An 18,845-nucleotide genomic window follows, 5' to 3' on the forward strand; every position below is an offset into this window, starting at 1 on the left:
TCATTATGTTGCACACTTTATTAAAAAGAAACAACAGGCCCCAAATAGAGTCACTGCGTTAAGGCCCTATGTCAGCAAAACAAACTTAATACCTAAACTAATTGCAGTTACAGCCTCTCTCAGGAAATTAACCTTTAACCAGTCAATCTGGAATTACCTAGTCAGCACTAATCAGATAGTCCACCCAATAGGCCCCTTCTTTTTCCCCTTAGGAGGGTGACCTTGCCTAAAACAACGCATTCTTTGTTAATAATTTCCTTTTTTTCTGCTCCCTCTCTGTCTTTAAAACCTTTTGTTTTCTGCAGCTTGACGGAGCTTCTTTCTATTTGCTAGGTGAGATGCTGCCCGATTCATGAGTCATTTAATAAAGTCAATTAGATCTTCAAATTTACCTGGTTGAATTTTTATTTAACAGATTTGGTGGCAGTGGTGGGATCTGAAGCGAACTTGACAGCATTTGGGGTCAACGAGAAACACAGGCATGGTACCCCTCAAACCCTTTGAGTTCACTTTCTTGCCATTTTTGAGGGCTGTGTGTAAGTCCCTCTCAGTTATGAGTTCTGCTCTCTTTGCGTTGAGCTCCTGATCTAATTGGCTTTTCTTTACCTTGCAGGTCAGCTTGAGCTGGCAGACGGTTCTGCCGGGCGCCCCACTGAGCTGGTAGTTCTGCCAAAAGCCCAGTCCCTAGCCTTTTAGACTGCAATTCCCAGCGCTTGATTCTGCCCAAAGATCCATGTGGGAATAGTTAGTGTCAGTGCGCAATTCCCCATCAAAGTGGAGCCCCCAGTTTGCAGTCCTCATTTGTTGAGGTCTGCTGGTTCAATCCTTTTCCTCAGTCCAGAGTTCCATGGGAATTGGTGGTGGTTACTAGCCAGAGCTGGACTGGATTCTACTTAAAAACCAGACTTTGTTGGTTTCATTTGAGTGGACTGGGTCCAGTGCACGATGTCTTAGGTGAATAAAATTTTGTTTTAAGTAAAATGTGGGATTCTTAAAATCCAAAGAGTTAAGCATACCATCTTCCTGCACATCTGCTAATTTTATGTCTAAGATCTGTGGTCCTGAAAGTTATGAATATCTACAAAAATGAAAAAAATCTGCCCGGAGTGCTTGGCTTGGTAACCTCCAGGTCGGGAACCCTAAGATATGGCTGGACAGAAATGTGGGTTATACCCCATTTGTGGCTAAACATAGCTGGACATAAATGTGGATTGTGAAATAAAATTCATATTTTATAGCCAGACAAGAAAAATTTAAACAAAAACTTTCTCTCTCCTTTGATCTCCTCTCTCCCCTCACTGTGCACTGTGTACCTGCATTATGCATCCACCAAACCTCCCCATTGGCAGAAATACCTGCTCATCCATGAAGAGAAACATTCTCCTAGCATCAACAAGACAACTCCTTAAAGATAACATTCCTTCTTGATCTTGTAAGGAGTCATATGGTACTTAGATCTGGATTGTGTAAACTGTCAATAACACATCATTTGATGTACAGTCCCTTGTCTCAAAAAACTTATATAACTGTGCCTTGACTTCTTTTTGTTTGTTTGTTTGTTTGTTTATTTATTTGGCTATGTCGGGTCTTTAGTTGCGGCACACGGGATCTCTGTTGCTGCATGCCGGATCTTTGTTGCGGCATGCGGGATATTTAGGTGTGGCATGCGAACTCTTAGTTGCGGCATATGGGATCCAGTTCTCTCACCAGGGATCAAACCCGGGCCCCCTGAATTGGGAGCGCAGAGTCTTAGCCACTGGACCACCAGGGAAGTCCCTGTGCCTTGACTTCTTTTTAAAAATTTATTTATTTATTTATTTATTTATTTATTTATTTATTTATTTATTGGGGGTATAGTTGTTTTACAATGTTGTGTTAGTTTCTACCGTACAGCAAAGTGGAGTTCCCTCTGCTATACAGCAGGTTCTTATTAGTTATCTATTTTATACATATTACTGTATATATATCAATCCCAGTCTCCCAATTCATCTTCCCCCCACCCCACCCCCCATCCCTGCCTTGACTTCTAACGGGTGGAACAGTTCTCAGAGCTTTCTGAGATGCTCTTCCTGGCATATAATCCTCAAGTCTGGCTTGAATAAAAATTTCCATTTCTTTCTTAGATTGATTAACTTTTTGTTGACAGGATTAAACTCCATTTACAACTAGGATCCTACCAAACTGCCGCCAGCACTTGAAAATTACAAACTAGAATTACAGTGGTCATTATGAGGAACACTCTAATTAGATAACATCATTTAAGAAGTGCACTTAAAAGAAGAGATACCTATTTTAATTGACATGCAGAAGCTGCCACAAGGCTTCAAAATTCCAAAATAGTTTCTTTGAAAATTTTGCTGCAAAAGGCTAATGAAAAATTATAGATATAAAAGGTACCCAAGGGCTTCCCTGGTGGCGCAGTGGTTGAGAATCTGCCTGCCAATGCAGGGGACACGGGTTCGAGCCCTGGTCCGGGAAGATCCCACATGCCGCGGAGCAACTAGGCCCGCGAGCCACAGCTACTGAGCCTGCACGTCTGGAGCCTGTGCTCCGCAACAAGAGAGGCCACGACAGTGAGAGGCCCGCGCACCGCAATGAAGAGTGGACCCCGCTCGCCACAACTAGAGAAAGCCCTCGCACAGAGACGAAGACCCAACACAGCCAAAAATAAATAAATAAATAAATTTATTAAAAAAAAAAAAAAAAAAGAAACGTAAATTAAAAAAAAAAAAAAGGTACCCAAAACAAAAGACTATAGGACTGATGTAATTCCTACTTCTCCCCACTAGCTTCCTGTATTTGAGTATTCATTTTAGTAATCGTCTGTGTAAATTGCCTTTCCACTTTGAAGAGACTATTAAACAGTTACTTTTTTAAAAATAAAAGCTTGGCTTGGCTTTCTGCCTGCTCGGGACATGCAGGCTGTCAGATCTTTCTTTTGGTTACCTTTGGGGGTGACTCTGGATCTTGGGAAGGTAGGAACTTTGCACCACTTTGAGAATGCCTTTTGGGCCCATGGAGTTATTTAATACTGCCAGGAATATTTACTGTTTGTCCTGCCTGAAACCTGATAAAATATTGGAAGCTGATATTGGAGCCTAATAAGAATTTTTCTTTTTAAGGCCTCCTAAGACAAGTATCTGTGCTTTTGTGATGTAAATATTCTACAAACTACAGAAAGGTAATTCTTATCAGAAGGAGAACAAAAGGGGGAAAAGTTATTTGAAATTTAGGTGAATGAAAAATCATGTGTCTTCTCCACAAATATTAGTAGAAAAAGTTTTAACCATCTGAGCATATAAACTTAACTTATTCCAACTGTTCTTTTGTAACTAGTGAATTTTACATTATCATACCTGTCTTATGGCTAAAATTTAAAAACTAAACTATCAGTTTGTGCCTGTCTGTATACTGTGCCTGTCATGTGTGTCTATATATGTGTGTGTGTGTGTTGTAGCTGTGTGGTATTTTCTACCTCCAGATGATATTACCAAAATTAACCTGTAAAAGAGCTCTATGTAATTGGCTTAAATAAACAAGCACTTATATAAATTTATTATTCATAAAAATTCTCAGAAATATAGTGAAAACTAACCCAAGTGCTTTTCAGGTTCATGTGATCTGGAAAAATATTTGGTACTGAACCTAGTTTAGTTTGTTGGTTTAATTAAAATAGGCGTGTCTTCAAAGTTATCAACACTAAATATAATAAAGATAAACAACTTTTATTCTACCTGAGTTTATTTAAAAATATTTTTTTATAATTATTTTTTTCTTTCTTTTTTTAGAATTTATTTATTTTTGGCTGCGTTGGGTCTTCGTTGCTGCATGCGGGCTTTCTTTAGTTGCAGAGAAAGGGGGCTACTCTTTGTTGTGGTGCGCATACTTCTCATTGTAGTGGCTTCTCTTGCTGTGGAGCACGGGCTCTAGGTGCGCAGGCTTCAGTAGTTGTGGTACGTGGGCTCTGTAGTTGTGGCTCGTGGGCTCTAGAGCACAGACTCAGTAGTGTGGCACATGGGCTTAGTTGCTCCACGGCATGTGGAATCTTCCCAGACTAGGGATTGAACCCATGTCCCCTGCATTGGCAGGTGGATTCTTAACCACTGTGCCACCAGGGAAGTCCTCTACCTGAGTTTATTAGTCAGATGAGTTCATGTTATCCCTTACAAAATTTGTCAGCAAAAAAAATTAGCTTGGGTTGATGGCTGACTTTGTCTAATGTTTCATGAAGTTTTTGTGGGTTATCTAAATATGTGTTAAGAACAAATGAATTAAATAGATGTAACGTAAGAGTTTTTAGATGAAATTTTTGCAATGATTGTTTTATGATATTTCTACTTAAATAGTTTCCCAAATCTCTGTGGTAACTCATACCCTTAAAATTTTGCTAAGTGATATGATGGGAATTTATTGAATGGCTAGATCATTTCCAAATAAGGTAAAACACTAAAACATTAATTACTGAACATAAGGTTATCCACTTTTGGCTTCCTCTTACAGAGAAACTAAAGGTATTTGAGAGAGATATTAATAAACTCAGATATGACCAGACAGCTTTAAGCAACTGCTTGGAAAAATCGGCCTGTTACCTTGCTTACAAGGTTCCAGAAAAACAGTGTTTAAAAAGAGCTTATATGGTCATTCACAATTTTTGCTGCACTTATGTAAATAATCAGGCCAAGTTTAATGCAAACAAATTAGTTTCACTGTGATTACCCTTAGAAAAAAGAAATGGGAATAATTGTAGAGAGAAAAGTTATGTTTGCATCATTGTCTATATTAGATTCTAATCCTGTTAATTGTCTTTGAGGTTTTCTTATATACGTGTAAATTGGACTGGATCCTGAATTTTTCTAATTTCCTCAAATATTTGGCTATGACTCTCCAAACTAACATTTCCAGTTTTCTCTCACCCTCCTGATTTGGAATCAGTAAGAATAAAGACTATCTTTAAATGTCTTTGAAAGGAGACTTCCCTGGCAGTTCAGTGGTTAAGACTCTGCCCTTCCAATGCAGGGGGCACGGGCTCAATCCCTGGTTAGGGAACTAAGATCCCACATGCCGTGCGGTGTGGCCAAAAAAAAAAAGCCTTTGGAAGGAACTGTAGCAGGTCCTCCTCACTACTCAGATGGCAGTCAAACCTCAAGGACTTGAGCCTTGGGTACACATCTTACAGCTAAAAAGGCTCCACCTGACATCTGGTCTTGTACAAATTCTGGAGACCTCCAAATCAAATTGACTAGGAAGAAAAGTAGCTGACATCGAGGTGGACTGCTTCCCCCCAAGACACTGGGTCAAGACTTCATACTTTAAATATTAGAAACCTTTTCTTAGTCCCCTTATTTTCTTTACTCTGGCATTGGCCTGGAAAGATAACACCATCATCCATATCTCTCAGTCCATTACTAATGAGGGTAACCTCTGGAACTTAGAACAACTTTTTCATTTCAGGCTAGGATAAAACCTGACTGACCCCTGGCTTGAAGAGACAAATGTAACAATGCCTGTGAATGTGTACCACCTTAGTGGAAGTTGTTTGTGCCTGAAAGGATTTATCTTAGTCTGTGGTGGTTGTCATTCTCCTTGGGCCTGTAAATGACTAGGTAGCTAGCACACAGGTGAGCCTTGTCCCTTAACTTATCTAACTGTGCCTCTAAATGTTCACAAATGAACTGGGACACCTCACTAGTCAACTCCCCTGGACTTACACGGTCAAGTTGTAAAGAACCTGCCAGGAGGTGTACATGACTCAGGATGCACTTCCTTTTGCAGGTCATACTTCCCTGGTCAGGATTAATGTAAATGAGAATATGATCAGAAATCTCTCCTTAATTCTTAACGATATTACAGAATCTATTGCTAAGACAGTAGCTGCCCAGCATGAATCCTTAGTCTCTGGCCAAAGTTGTTCTTTTTTTTTTTAAGGTACATTAATAAAAGTTGAAGTATAGCTGATGTGCAATATTATATAAGTTAGAGGTATACAATATAGTGATTCACAATTTTTAAAGGTTATACTCCATGTATAATTATTATAAAATATTGGCTATATTCCCTGTGTTGTACAATAGATCCTTGTAGCTTATTTATTTTATACATAATAGTTTGGACCTCTTAATGCCCTACCACTATATTGTCCCTCCTCTCTTCCCTCTCCCCACTGTTAACCACTAGTTTTATCTTTATATCTGTGAGTCTGCTTCTTTTTTATTATATTCACTAGTGTTGTTTTATTTTTTAGATTTCACATATTAGTGATATCAAATAGTATTTGTCTTTCTCTGTCTGACTTATTTCACTTAGCATAATACCCTCCAAGTCCATTTATGTTGTTGCAAATGGCAAAATTTCATTTTGTTTTATGGCTGAGTAGTATTCCATTGTGTTTATGTATATGTGTGTGTATATATATATATATATACCACATCTTCTTTATCCATTCTTCTGTTTATGGACATTTAGGTTGCTTCTATATCTTGGCTATCGTGAATAGTGCTGCTATGAATATTGGGGTACATGTATCTTTTCGAATTTATGTTTTCATTTTCTGGGGATGTATACCCAGGAGAGGAAATGCTGGGTCTTATGATAGTACTATTTTCAGTTTTTTGAGAAACCTCCATACTGTTTTCCACAGTGGTTGCTCCAATTTACATTCTCACCAACAGTGTACAAGGGTTCCCTTTTCTCCACATCCTTACCAACATTTGTTGGTGTTCTTTTTGATGATAGTCATTCTGACAGGAGTGAGTTTATATCTCATTGTGGTTTTAATTTGCATTTAACTGATGATTAACAATGTTGAGCATCTTTTCATACACCTGTTGGCCATCTGTATGTCTTCTTTGGAAAAATGTCTATTGGGCTCTTCTGCCCATTTTTAAATTGGGTTGTTTGTTTTTTTGATGTTGAGTTGTATGAGCTGTTTATATATTTTGCATATTAACCCCTTATTGGTCATATCATTTGCAAATATTTTCTCCCATTCAGTAGTTTGTCTTTTCGATTTGTTGATGGCTTCCTCTGCTGTGCGAAAGCTTTTAAGTTTAATTAGGTTCCATTTATTTATTTTTGCTTTTATTTCCTTTGCTTTAGGAGACAGATCCAAAAAAATATTGCTACAATTTATGTCAAAGAGTGTTCTGCCAATGTTTTCCTCCTCAAAGAATTTTATGGTTCTTTGTCTTACATTTAGGTGTTTAATCCTTTTTTTTTTTTAAAGCCCCCTGGTTCTTTTTTTTCTTTTCCTTTAAGCTCTTTTTTTTTTAATAGATCTTCATTGGAGTATAATTGCTTCACAACACTGCGTTAGTTACTGTTGTACACCAAAGTGAATCAGCCATATGCATACACATGTCCCCATATCCCCTCCCTTTTGAGCCTCCCTCCCATCCTCCCTATCCCACCCCTCTAGGTCATCGCAAAGCACCGAGCTGATCTGCCTGTGCTATTCTGCTGCTTCCCACTAGCTAATTATTTTACATTCAGTAGTGTATATACATCAATGCTACTCTCACTTTGTCCCAGCTTCCCCCTCCCACCCCGTGTCCACAAGTCCATTCTCTATGTCTACATCTTTATTCCTGCCCTGCAACTAGATTCATCAGTACCATCTTTTTTTTTTTAGATTCCATATATATGTGTTAGCATACGGTATTTGTTTTCCTCTTTCTGACTTACTTCACTCTGTATGACAGACACTAGGTCCATCTACCTCACTATAAATAACTCAATTTTGTTTCTTTTTATGGCTGAGGAATACTCCATTGTATATATGTGCCACATCTTCTTTATCCATCCATCTGTCGATGGACATTTAGATTAGTTCCATGACCTGGCTATTGTAAACAGTGGATATTGTGGTACATGTGTCTTTTTGAATTATGGTTTTCTCAGGGTATATGCCCAGTAGCGGGATCACTGGGTCATATGGTAGTTCTATTCTTAGTTTTTTAAGGAACCTCCATACTGTTTTCCATAGTGGTTGTATCATTTTACATTCCCACCAACAGTGCAGGAGGGTTCCCTTTTCACCACACCCTTTCCAGCATTTATTGTTTCTAGATTTTTTGATAATGGCCATTCTGACTGGTGTGAGGTGATACCTCACTGTAGTTGTGATTTGCATTTCTCTAATAATTAGTGATGCTGAACAACTTTTCATGTGCCTCTTGGCCATCTGTATGTCTTCTTTGGAGAAATGTCTATTTAGGTCTTCCGCCCATTTTTTAAATTGGATTGTTTGTTTTTCTGATATTGAGCTCCATGAGCTCTTTGTATATTTTGGAGACTAATTCTTTGTCTCTTGTTTCATTTGCAAATATTTTCTCCCATTCTGAGGGTTGTCTTTATGTCTTGTTTATGGTTTCCTTTGTTGTGCAAAAGCTTTTAAGTTTAATTAAGTCCCATTTGTTTACTTTTGTTTTTATTTCCATTACTCTAGGAGGTGGGTTAAAAAAGATCTTGCTGTGGTTTATGTAAAAGAGTGTTTTTCCTATGTTTTCTTCTAAGAGTTTTATAGTGTCTTGTCTTACCTTTAGGCCTTTAATCCATTTGGAGTTTATTTTTGGGTATGGTGTTAAGGAGTGTTCTAATTTCATTCTTTTACATGTAGCTGTCCAATTTTCCCAGCACCACTTACTGAAGAGGCTGTCTTTTCTCCATTGTACGTTCTTGCCTCCTTTGTCCTCAATTAGGTAACCATATGTGCATGGGTTTATCTCTGGGTATTCTATCCTGTACCATTGATCTATATTTCTGTTTTTGTGCCAGTATCATACTGTCTTGGTTACTGTAGCTTTGTGGCATAGTTTGAAGTTGGGGAGTCTGATTCCTCCAACTCCGTTTTTCTTTCTGAGGATTGCTTTGGCTATTCAGGGTCTTTTGTGTTTCCATACGAACTGTAAAACTTTTTGTTCTAATTCTGTGGAGAATGCCATTGGTAGTTTGATAGGGATTGCACTGAATCTGTAGATTGCTTTGGGTAGTATAGTCATTTTCACAATATTGATTCTTCCAATCCAAGAACATGGTATATTTCTCCATCTGTTTATGTCATTTGATTTCTTTCATCAGTGTTTTTTAGTTTTCTGAGCACAAGTCTTTCACCTCCTTAGGCAGGTTTATTCCTAGGTATTTAATTCTTTTTGTTGCAATCGTAAATGGGAGTTTTTCATTAATTTCTCTTTCTGATTTTTCGTTGTTGGTGTATAGGAATGCCAGAGATTTCTGTGCATTAATTTTGTATCCTGCAACCTTACCAAATTCACCAATTAGTTCTAGTAGTTTTCTGGTGGCATTTTTAGGACTTTCTATGCATAGTATCCTGTCATCTGCAAACAGTGACAGTTTTGCTTCTTCTTTTCCAATTCGTATTCCTTTTATTTCTTTTTCTTCTCTGATTGCCGTGGCTAGGACTTCCAAAACCATGTTGAATAAGAGTGGTGAGAGGACATCCTTGTCTTGTTCCTGATCTTAGTGGAAATGCTTTCAGTTTTTCACCATTGAGTATGATGCTTGCTGTGGGTTTGTCATATATGGCCTTTATTATGTTGAGGTAGGTTCCCTCTATGCCCATTTTCTGGAGAGTTTTTATCATAAATGGGTGTTGAATTTTTCAAAAGCTTTTTCTGCATCTATTGAAATGATCATATGGTTTTTATTCTTCAGTTTGTTGATGTGGAGTATCATATTGACTGATTTGTGTATACTGAAGAATCCTTGCATCCCTGGCATAAATCCCACTTGATCATGGTGTATGATCCTTTTAATGTGTTGTTGGATGCTGTTTGCTAGTATTTTCCTCAGGATTTTTGCATCTATGTTCATCAGTGATATTGGTCTATAATTGTCTTTTTTTGTGATGTCTTTTTCTGGTTTTGGTATCAGGGTGATGGTGGCTTTGTAGAATGAATTTGGGAGTGTTTCTCCTTCTGCAATTTTTTGGAAGAGTTTGAGAAGGATCAGTGTTAGCTCGTCTCTAAATGTTTGATAGAATTCACCTGTGAAGCCACCTGGTCCTGGACTTTTGTTTGTTGAAAGATTTTTAATTACGGTTTCAATTTCATTACTTGTGATAGGTCTGTTTATATTTTCTGATTCTTCCTGGTTCAGTCTTGGAAAATTGTACCTTTCCAAGAATTTGTCCATTTCTTTGTGGTTGTCCATTTTATTGGCATATAGTTGTTTGTAGTAGTCTCTTATAATCCTTTGTATTTCTGTGGTTTCTGTTGTGATTTCTCCTTTTTAATTTCTAATTTTACTGATTTGCATCCTCTCCCTTTTTTTCTTGATGAGTCTGGCTAAGGGTTTATCAATTTTGTTTATCTTCTCAAAGAACCAGCTTTTAGTTTTTTTGATCTTTGCTATTGTTTTCTTCATTTCTATTTCATTTATTTCTGCTCTGATCTTTATGATTTCTTTCCTTCTACTGACTTTGGGTTTTCTTTGTTCTTCTTTCTCTGGTTGTTTTAAGTGTAGGGTTAGATTGTTTATTTGAGATTTTTCTTGTTTCTTGAGGTGAGATTGAATTGCTATAAACTTTGATCTTAGAACCACTTTTGCTGCATCCCATAGGTTTTGGGTTGTCGTGTTTTTGTTGTCATTTGTTTCTATGTATTTTTAAATTTCTTCTTTGATTTCTTCAGTAATCTCTTGGTTATTTAGTTGCACACTGTTTAGCCTCCATGTATTTGTGTTTTTTACAGTTTTTTTCCTGTAATTGATTTCCAGTGTCATAGCATTGTGGTCATAGCGTTGTGTCATAGCATTGATATGATTTTAATTTTCTTAAATTATCCAAGGCTTGATTTGTGACCCAAGATGTGACCTGTCCTGGAGAATGTTCCATGTGCACTTGAGAAGAAAGTGTATTCTGCCACATTTGAGTGGAATGTTCTATAAATATCAATTAAATCTATCCGGTCTACAGTGTCATTTAAAGCTTGTGTTTCCTTCTTTATTTACTGTTTGGATGATCTGTCCATTGGTGTAAGTGGGGTGTTAAAGTCCCCTACATTATTGTGTTACTGTTGATTTCTCCTTTCATGGTTGTTTATGTTACAGGGTTTATACTGTATGGGATTCTCTGTGCTTCCTGGACTTGGGTGACTACTTCCTTCCCCATGTCAGGGAAGTTTTCAACTATAATCTCTTCAAATATTTTCTCATACCCTTTCTTTTTTCTCTTCTTCTTCTGGGACCCCTATAATTCGAATATTCATGTGTTTAGTGTTGTCCCTGTGGTCTCTGAGATTGTCTTCAATTCTTCTCATTCTTTTTTCTTTATTCTGCTCCTCAGCAATTATTTCCACCATTTTGTCTTCCAGCTCACATATTCGTTCTTCTGCCTCAGTTATTCTGTTATTGATTCCTTCTAGTGTATTTTTCATTTCAGTTATTGTGTTGTTTATTTCTGTTTGTGTGTTCTTTAGTTCTTCTAGACCTTTGTTAATCATTTCTTGTATTTTCTCAATCTGTGCCTCCTTTCTATTTCCGAGATTCTGGATCATTTTTACTTCATTATTCTGAATTCTTTTTCAGGTAGATTGCCTGTTTCCACTTCATTTATTTGGTCTTGTAGGTTTTTACCTTGCTCCTTCATCTGTGACATATTTTTTTTGCCGTCTCTCTCCTTTTTTTTTTTTAACAAAAAAAAAAAAAAGTGGGATTGTGAGTGGGATTGTGTTTCTGCCTTACTTGGCCTGAGATTGTTTGGCCTGAGGCTTCCAGCACTGGAGTTTGTAGGCTATTGGGTAGAGCTGGGTCTTGGTGCTGAGATGAGGGCCTCCGTGAAACCTCACTGTGATGAATATTCCCTGAGGTCTGAGTTTCTCTGTTAGTCCAGTGGTTTGGACTTGGAGGTCCCACTACAGGAGCTTCAGCTTGACCCCTGGCTCGTGAACCAAGATCCTGCAAGCTGCATAGGGTGGCAAAAAGAAAAAAGAGAGAACAATAACAAAGTAAAAAATAAAATTAGACTAGGAAACTAAAAGATACATTAGAAAGAATATAAAAATAAAAATATAGATGAATCAACAACTAGAAGGTACAACCGTATTACAACAGTAATAAAAAAGGAGGAGGGAAAAAAAGCGGGGGGGAAAGGGCTTGGCTGTGAAGGGCAGGGCCTAAGCAAGGGTGAGGTTTGGGTGGTGGGTGGTGCCTATTCTTAGGACCCACACGGCTGGAAAAGGCTGTGGGGGTGGGACTTAGGCTTAATAGAACAGAAGGGGCCCAGACGTTCCCCCCACCCCTGGTCTCAGAGAATGGGGGACCTCACCTGGGAGCCCAGCAGGATTCCTGGGCTCGAGTTGGTGGGGCAAATGCCCTCCTCTCCTCTCCTGCTCCTCCAGTCCTGGAGGGTCTCTCCCTCCTGCCTCTCCTATTCTCCCCTTGGCCTCCTTCCTATGCCCCCAGGGCCAATGCGGCTGGGGGGAGGGGGGGACCTTGGAGGGCAGGGGACCCACCTGGGAGCTCAGTAAGCTCCCCGGGCCCAAGTGAGCAGGGAAAACACCCTCCACTCCTCTCATGCTCCTCCTTGATGGCTCCTCCCACCTGCCTCTCCTGATCTCCCTGACCTCCACCTATGTCCCCAAGGACCCATGCAGCCTGGAGGGGGCTTTGGAGGCCAGGGGACCGGCCTTTGAGCTCGGCAGGCTCCTTGGGCCTGAGTGGGCTGGGTGATCGCCCTCCGCTTCTCTCCCACTCCTCCCGGAGGACCCCTCCCACCTGCCTCTCCTGATCTCCCTGGCCTCAGGGGCGCCGATCCTGTCTAGCCTCCACTTCTCCTCACCCTTCAGTCCCCCCACTTGGGGGTTCCTCCCGTCTCCTTGGGTGTCAGGGTCTTCCACCAGTGGCCGACAGGAGCGCTAGTTGTGGGGAGATGCTAACTCAGCATCTTCCCACACTGACATCTTGACTCTGCCTCCATTTAATCCATTTTGAGTTTATTTTTGTATATCGTGTTAGAGAGTGTTCTAATTTCATTCTTTTACATGTAGGCATCCAGTTTTCCAAGCACCACTTATTGAAGATACTGTCTTTTCTGCCTTGTATATTCTTACCTCCTTTGTCATAGATTAATTGACCGTAAGTTTGTGGTTTTATTTCTAGACTCTCTATTCTGTTCCATTGACCTATGTGTCTGTGGTTGTGCCAGTACCATACTGTTTTGATTACAGTAGTTTTGTAGTATAGTCTGAAGTCAGGGAGCTTGATTCCTCCAGTTCTGTTCTTTCTCAAGATTGTTTTGGCTATTCAGGTTCTTTTGTATTTCTGTACAAATTTTTAAATTATTTGTTCTAGTTCTGTAAAAAATGCCTTTGGTATTTTGACAGGGATTGTACTGAGTCTATAAATTGACTTGGACAGTACGGTCATTTAAACAATATTCATTCTTCCAATCCATGAACATGCTGTATATTTCCATTTATTTGTGTCATCTTCAGTTTCTTTCATCTGTGTCTTATAGTTTTCCAAGTACAGGTCTTTTACCTCCTTAGGTAGATTTATTCCTAGGTATTTTATTCTTTTTGATGTGATGGTAAATAGGATTTTTTCCTTAATTTCTCTTTCTGAAAGTTGTTCTTGACAATGGCATAGACCTTGATTATCTTTTGGCTTAGTAGGGAAATGTCTGTGCTGTAGCCAACACCACTTGCTGCACCTGGATTAACAATTCTGGGGAAGCTGAAACTCAGTTACATAAGATCACTGAACAACCTACTTGGCTTAAAATGGTGACTCCTTCAATGAGGTCTTTCTTTGACTTATTTTATTTTCATTGGCTTGGGTCTTGGGGACCATGGTTCCAAATTGTACTCCAAACATTAGGAATTATCCCATTTATTATAATCATAATAATCTCCCTTGTGCATTGTATTCGCTCAAAAGCTTTCAATGCAAGTTTGCAGCGACTAACCACCGACCGAATGATCTCCCTAAGACCAGAACATCAGAAAAGGAACAAAGAGAATGACCACTTAAAGATTATGAACCTGAAGCCATGACCTGTGTATACCATACAGAGGATCAACAAAATCTGCAAGAACTACAGAGTGGTGAGAGTGGCACTAATGCCTTAAATTTTGATCACATCTTTCAGTTAAGCTGAGAGTCTGATCAAAAAGGGGAATTGTTAAAAAGAAATAGGCCACAAATGGAGTCACTTGTGTTAAGGCCCTATGTTAGCAAACCAAGGGGTAACACTGAATTGTTAGTTACAACCTCCTCCAGCAATGTAGCCTTTCACCAGTCAACTTGGAATTAGGTAATTCCAGCGCTAATGGGATATTCCACCCAACAGGCCCCTTCCATTCTCCTTAGGAGGGCAAACTTGCCTAAAACAATGCATTCCTTGCTAATAATTTCCTTTTTTCTGTTCCCAGACCCAGGCCTGTGGCAAAGACTGATTTCCAATTTCAGCCAATTTAAAACGTGATCAAACTATGTAATTAAGAGGAAAAGAACACAAAATAGTCTGTTTAATATGATCCTATATTTGTATTTTTTTTAAAGTTCTCTCCCTGTCTATTAAGGTCTTGTTAGGGTTGGCCCAAGCTCCCATTCTATGAATTGAAGAAAGTCCAATGTTGCTCAAAGTTCCTTCAGATTCCTGAGACTAAGGGCCACCTTTGGTTCTCAGCACCTGCTTTCTCCAACAGTGATTATCTTGATATCCAAAGCATGTCACTCTTTCCCTGTTCATACTGATTCAATGTGAAATTCAGCTATTCTACCTAATTTCCACAAAAAATGGGTTGCACATAGTGTTATGTGTTTAGCAGACTTTATTAAATGTTTATGGAGATGAGGCATTTACATTAGAGTGACGCGAATAGTTTTAAATTGTATCTGTATTTCATCAATTCTAAGACATGCAACTTTTCACATTTTAATATATCTGAAATAAGAATACACCTGACAATTGAAGGCATGTCATAGTTTAGTTGGCAGTGTCTTTTCTTTCTTAGTGGTACATGAAATAATGGTGCATTTTATAATCAATGACATCTTAGATTCAATGATCAAGGGAATTCTGCTTCTCTGTTCTTTTTTTTTTTTAATTAATTAATTTATTTTATTTATTTTTGGCTGTGCTGGGTCTTCGTTTCTGTGCGAGGGCTTTCTCCAGTTGCAGCAAGCGGGGGCCACTCTTCATCGCGGTGCGCGGGCCTCTCACTATCGCGACCCCTCTTGTTGCGGAGCACTGGCTCCAGACGCGCAGGCTCAGTAGCTGTGGCTCACGGGCCCAGTTGCTCCGCGGCATGTGGGATCCTCCCAGACCAGGGCTCAAACCCGCGTCCCCTGCATCAGCAGGCAGATTCTCAACCACTGCGCCACCAGGGAAGCCCCTGCTTCTCTGTTCTTAAAAAGACTTTTGGTGATTTCTTTCTACTTGAGCTCAACCTTCTTGCTGTGGTACTTGATCCAGTCTGGTGCCCTATGTCACATTGCTTTAGCCCACTGCTGATTTCCATAGTAACTGCAGTGGACAGTTCCATGGTAGCTCATACTAACAGTACTGCCTTGAGTGTGCTGTGTGTCTTTTCACTTTCTGCCACAGGGAAATCTGCCTGGCCAAACAGTGCTCAGAAATGTGGGGTTAACATCCCCAGGGGCAACCTTCAATTAATGGGTGTCTGGAGCTGGTGGGTAAATGCCCCTGCCTCCTTTCCTCCAGGGGGATAATTTTGGGAGGCATTTTGTATGCTTCTCAGGTGGTTCTGGACAAATTAGGCCCACAGTGAGAACCTTGATAGCACACCTTATACTAGCTTTTGCACCTTCCATTTTCACCATCCTAGCTTTCTCGTTCTTGCTCCCTGGGATCACCTCTCAAATTACTTGCACACAAGTCCTTGTAGTAGACTCTGTTTTTGGTGAGGGGGGGGCAGAGAACTCAAGTTAGAACCTTCATTGTACTCTCCCTCTCAGAAACCCCTCTTTCCTTATGTAGAACCATTCCTTATGTCAAGACTCAGCTCAGGCTACCCCTTTGTATTCCAAGATTTCAACTGCAGCTTTGAAAGATTATTGTAAAGGTATACCAGATTCTGTCTAGGTCAAAGGGTAGGGAGTTTTTTAGTTTTTCAGCTCACATTTTTATAGAAAGGAAAACTAAGGACCTATGTCAAAATGTGAAAAATGGTTGTCTGAAGATGGAAGGATGGGTGCTTTGAATTTTCTTCTTTCTGTTATATTGTATTTTCTAAAATTTCTGTAACAAACATGTCTTAATTTTATAGTGAGGAAAAAACAATAAAAGTTAATGTAAAAATTCAATCAAATTGACTTTTTTAAAGTAACTTTATTGAGGTATAATTTACATACCATAAATTCACCAACTTTAAGTATACAATTAAGGATTTTTAGAAAGTTTACCAAGTTGTGCAACCACTACCACATCCAGTTGTAGAACATTTTCTTCTCCCTAATATGATTTTTCATATTTGTTTACAGTTAATCCCCATTCCCACCCACAACTCTAGGCAAACATGAATCTATTTTCCTGTCATTATAGATTTGTCTTTTCTGGACATTTCATATAAAAAGAATATCATATAATATACAACCTTTTGTGTTTGGCTTCTTTCATTTAACATAATGTTTTTAAAGTTCATTCATATTGTAGTATTTATCTGTATTTTACTTTTTTATTAGTATTGATATTCCATTATGGCTATACCAAATTTTGTTTATATCTCTTCACCAGTTGATGGACATTTGGGCTCTTTCCACTTTTTGACTATTATGAATAATGTTGCTATGAACATTAATGTATGAATCTTTGTGTGAACATGGGTTTTATTTCTCTTTAGTAGGCATGTAGGAATGGAATTGCTGGGTCATATGAAAAAATTATATTTAACCTTTTAAGAAACTGCAAAATTATTTTCCAAAGTGACTGTACTACTTCACATTCCTGCCAGCAAAGTTTGAGAATTCCTGTTGCTTCACATTTTTGTCAACACTTGTTATTTTTTTTTTTTAAATTGAAGTATACCTGATTTAAATATTATATTAATTTCAGGTGTACAGCATAGTAATTCAGTATTTTTACAGATTATACTCTATTAAAAGTTATTACAAGATAATGGCTATACTTCCTTGTGCTATATAATATATCCTTGTTTCTTATCTATTTTATATATAGTACTTCGTATCTCTTAATCCCATACCCCTAATTTGCCCCCTCCTTGTCTTTCTTTTTGATCATAACCACCCTAGTGGATGTGAAGTGGTATCTTATTGTGGTCTTAATTTGCATTTCCTTAATAACTAATGATGTTAAGCATCATTTCATGTGCTCATTAGCCATTTGTACATCTTCTTTGGAGAACTGTCTATTCAAATCTTGTGCCTATTTAAAAATTGGATTGTCTTCTTATTGAGTTGAAGAGTCCTTTGTATTTTCTGGATACAAGTTTTTTGCCATACATGTGATTTACAAATATTTTCTCTGTGGCTTGTCTTTTTACTTTCTTAATGACATCTTTTGAGTAAAAAAGTATTTTTTAAATTTTAAAATTGGAAATAATATTCTCAGAAGGTTACAAAGATATTATCAAGAGGTCCCTGTACCATTCATCCAGTTTAACTCCCAAATTTTGAGTTTTGATTAAGTCCAATTTATTAAATTTTTTCATTTATGGATCATGCTTCTTGGGTTGTGTCTAAAAAAATCTTTGCCTAACCAAAGGTCTTGACATTTTCTCCTGTTGTATTCTAAAAGTTGTATAACTTCAGCTCTTACATTAATGTCTCTGATTGAGTTTGAATTAATTCTATATATAGTGTGAAGTAAGGATCTAGTTCATCTGTTTTTGTTTGTTTTTGTTTTGCATGTGGATATTCAGTTGTACCAGCACCATTTGTTGAAAACCCTCCTTTTCTATCAATTTGCCTTTTTCAAAAGTTAATTGGCCATAAATAGAGGGGTTTAGTTCTGGACTTTCAAATCTGCTCCATTGATCTATATGTTTATCCTTGTGTCAGTACCAAACTGTTCTGATTACTGCAGCTTATATTGTTTCAAGATTAGGAAATGAAAGTTACCCAACTTTGTTCTTTTTCAAAAAATTTTGGCTATTCTGTGTCTTTTGGATTTCCATATACCGTTCAGGTACAGCTTGTCAACTTCTGCAAAATAGCCTGCTGGAATTTTGATGGAGATTGGGTTGAATCTATAGATCAATTCGGGAAGAACTGCCGTCATAACAATATTGGGTCTTCCAAACTGTGAATGTGAAATGTCTCTCCATTTATTTAGATCATATTTAATTTTCCTCAGCAATGTTTTGAAATTTTCAGTGTTCAAGACTTGCACTTCTTTTGCTAAATTTATTCATAAGCGTTCATTCTTTTAAATACTATTGTGAATGGAATTGTTTTCTTATTTTTATTTTCAGATTGTTCATTCTTGTATATAAAAATACAATTTATTTTTGTATATTAATCTTCTGTGACCTTGCTGAACTTGTTTATTAATTTTAATAGGGGTTTGTGTGCACACATATGTGTATATTCCTTAGGATCTTCTACATTTAGAATCATGTTGTCCACAAATAAAGACAGTTTTACTTTTTCCTTTCTAATCTGGATGACTTTTCTTTCTTTTTCTTGTGATTATACTGGCTAGAACCTCCAGCATGATGCTGAACAGAAGTTGCAAGAGCTGAAATTCTTGCTTTTTTTTTGTTTTTACCATTAAAGTATAATTAGCGTTTGCTTTTCATAGATGCTATTTATCACATTGAGGAAATTCTCTTTCAAGTTTATTGAGAATTTTTATTATGAACTAAGTTTTGTTAAATGCTTTTTCTGCATTTATTGAGATGATTGTG

Source organism: Eschrichtius robustus, chromosome 11 (genome assembly GCF_028021215.1).
Source record: "Eschrichtius robustus isolate mEscRob2 chromosome 11, mEscRob2.pri, whole genome shotgun sequence".
Classification (NCBI taxonomy): domain Eukaryota; kingdom Metazoa; phylum Chordata; class Mammalia; order Artiodactyla; family Eschrichtiidae; genus Eschrichtius; species Eschrichtius robustus.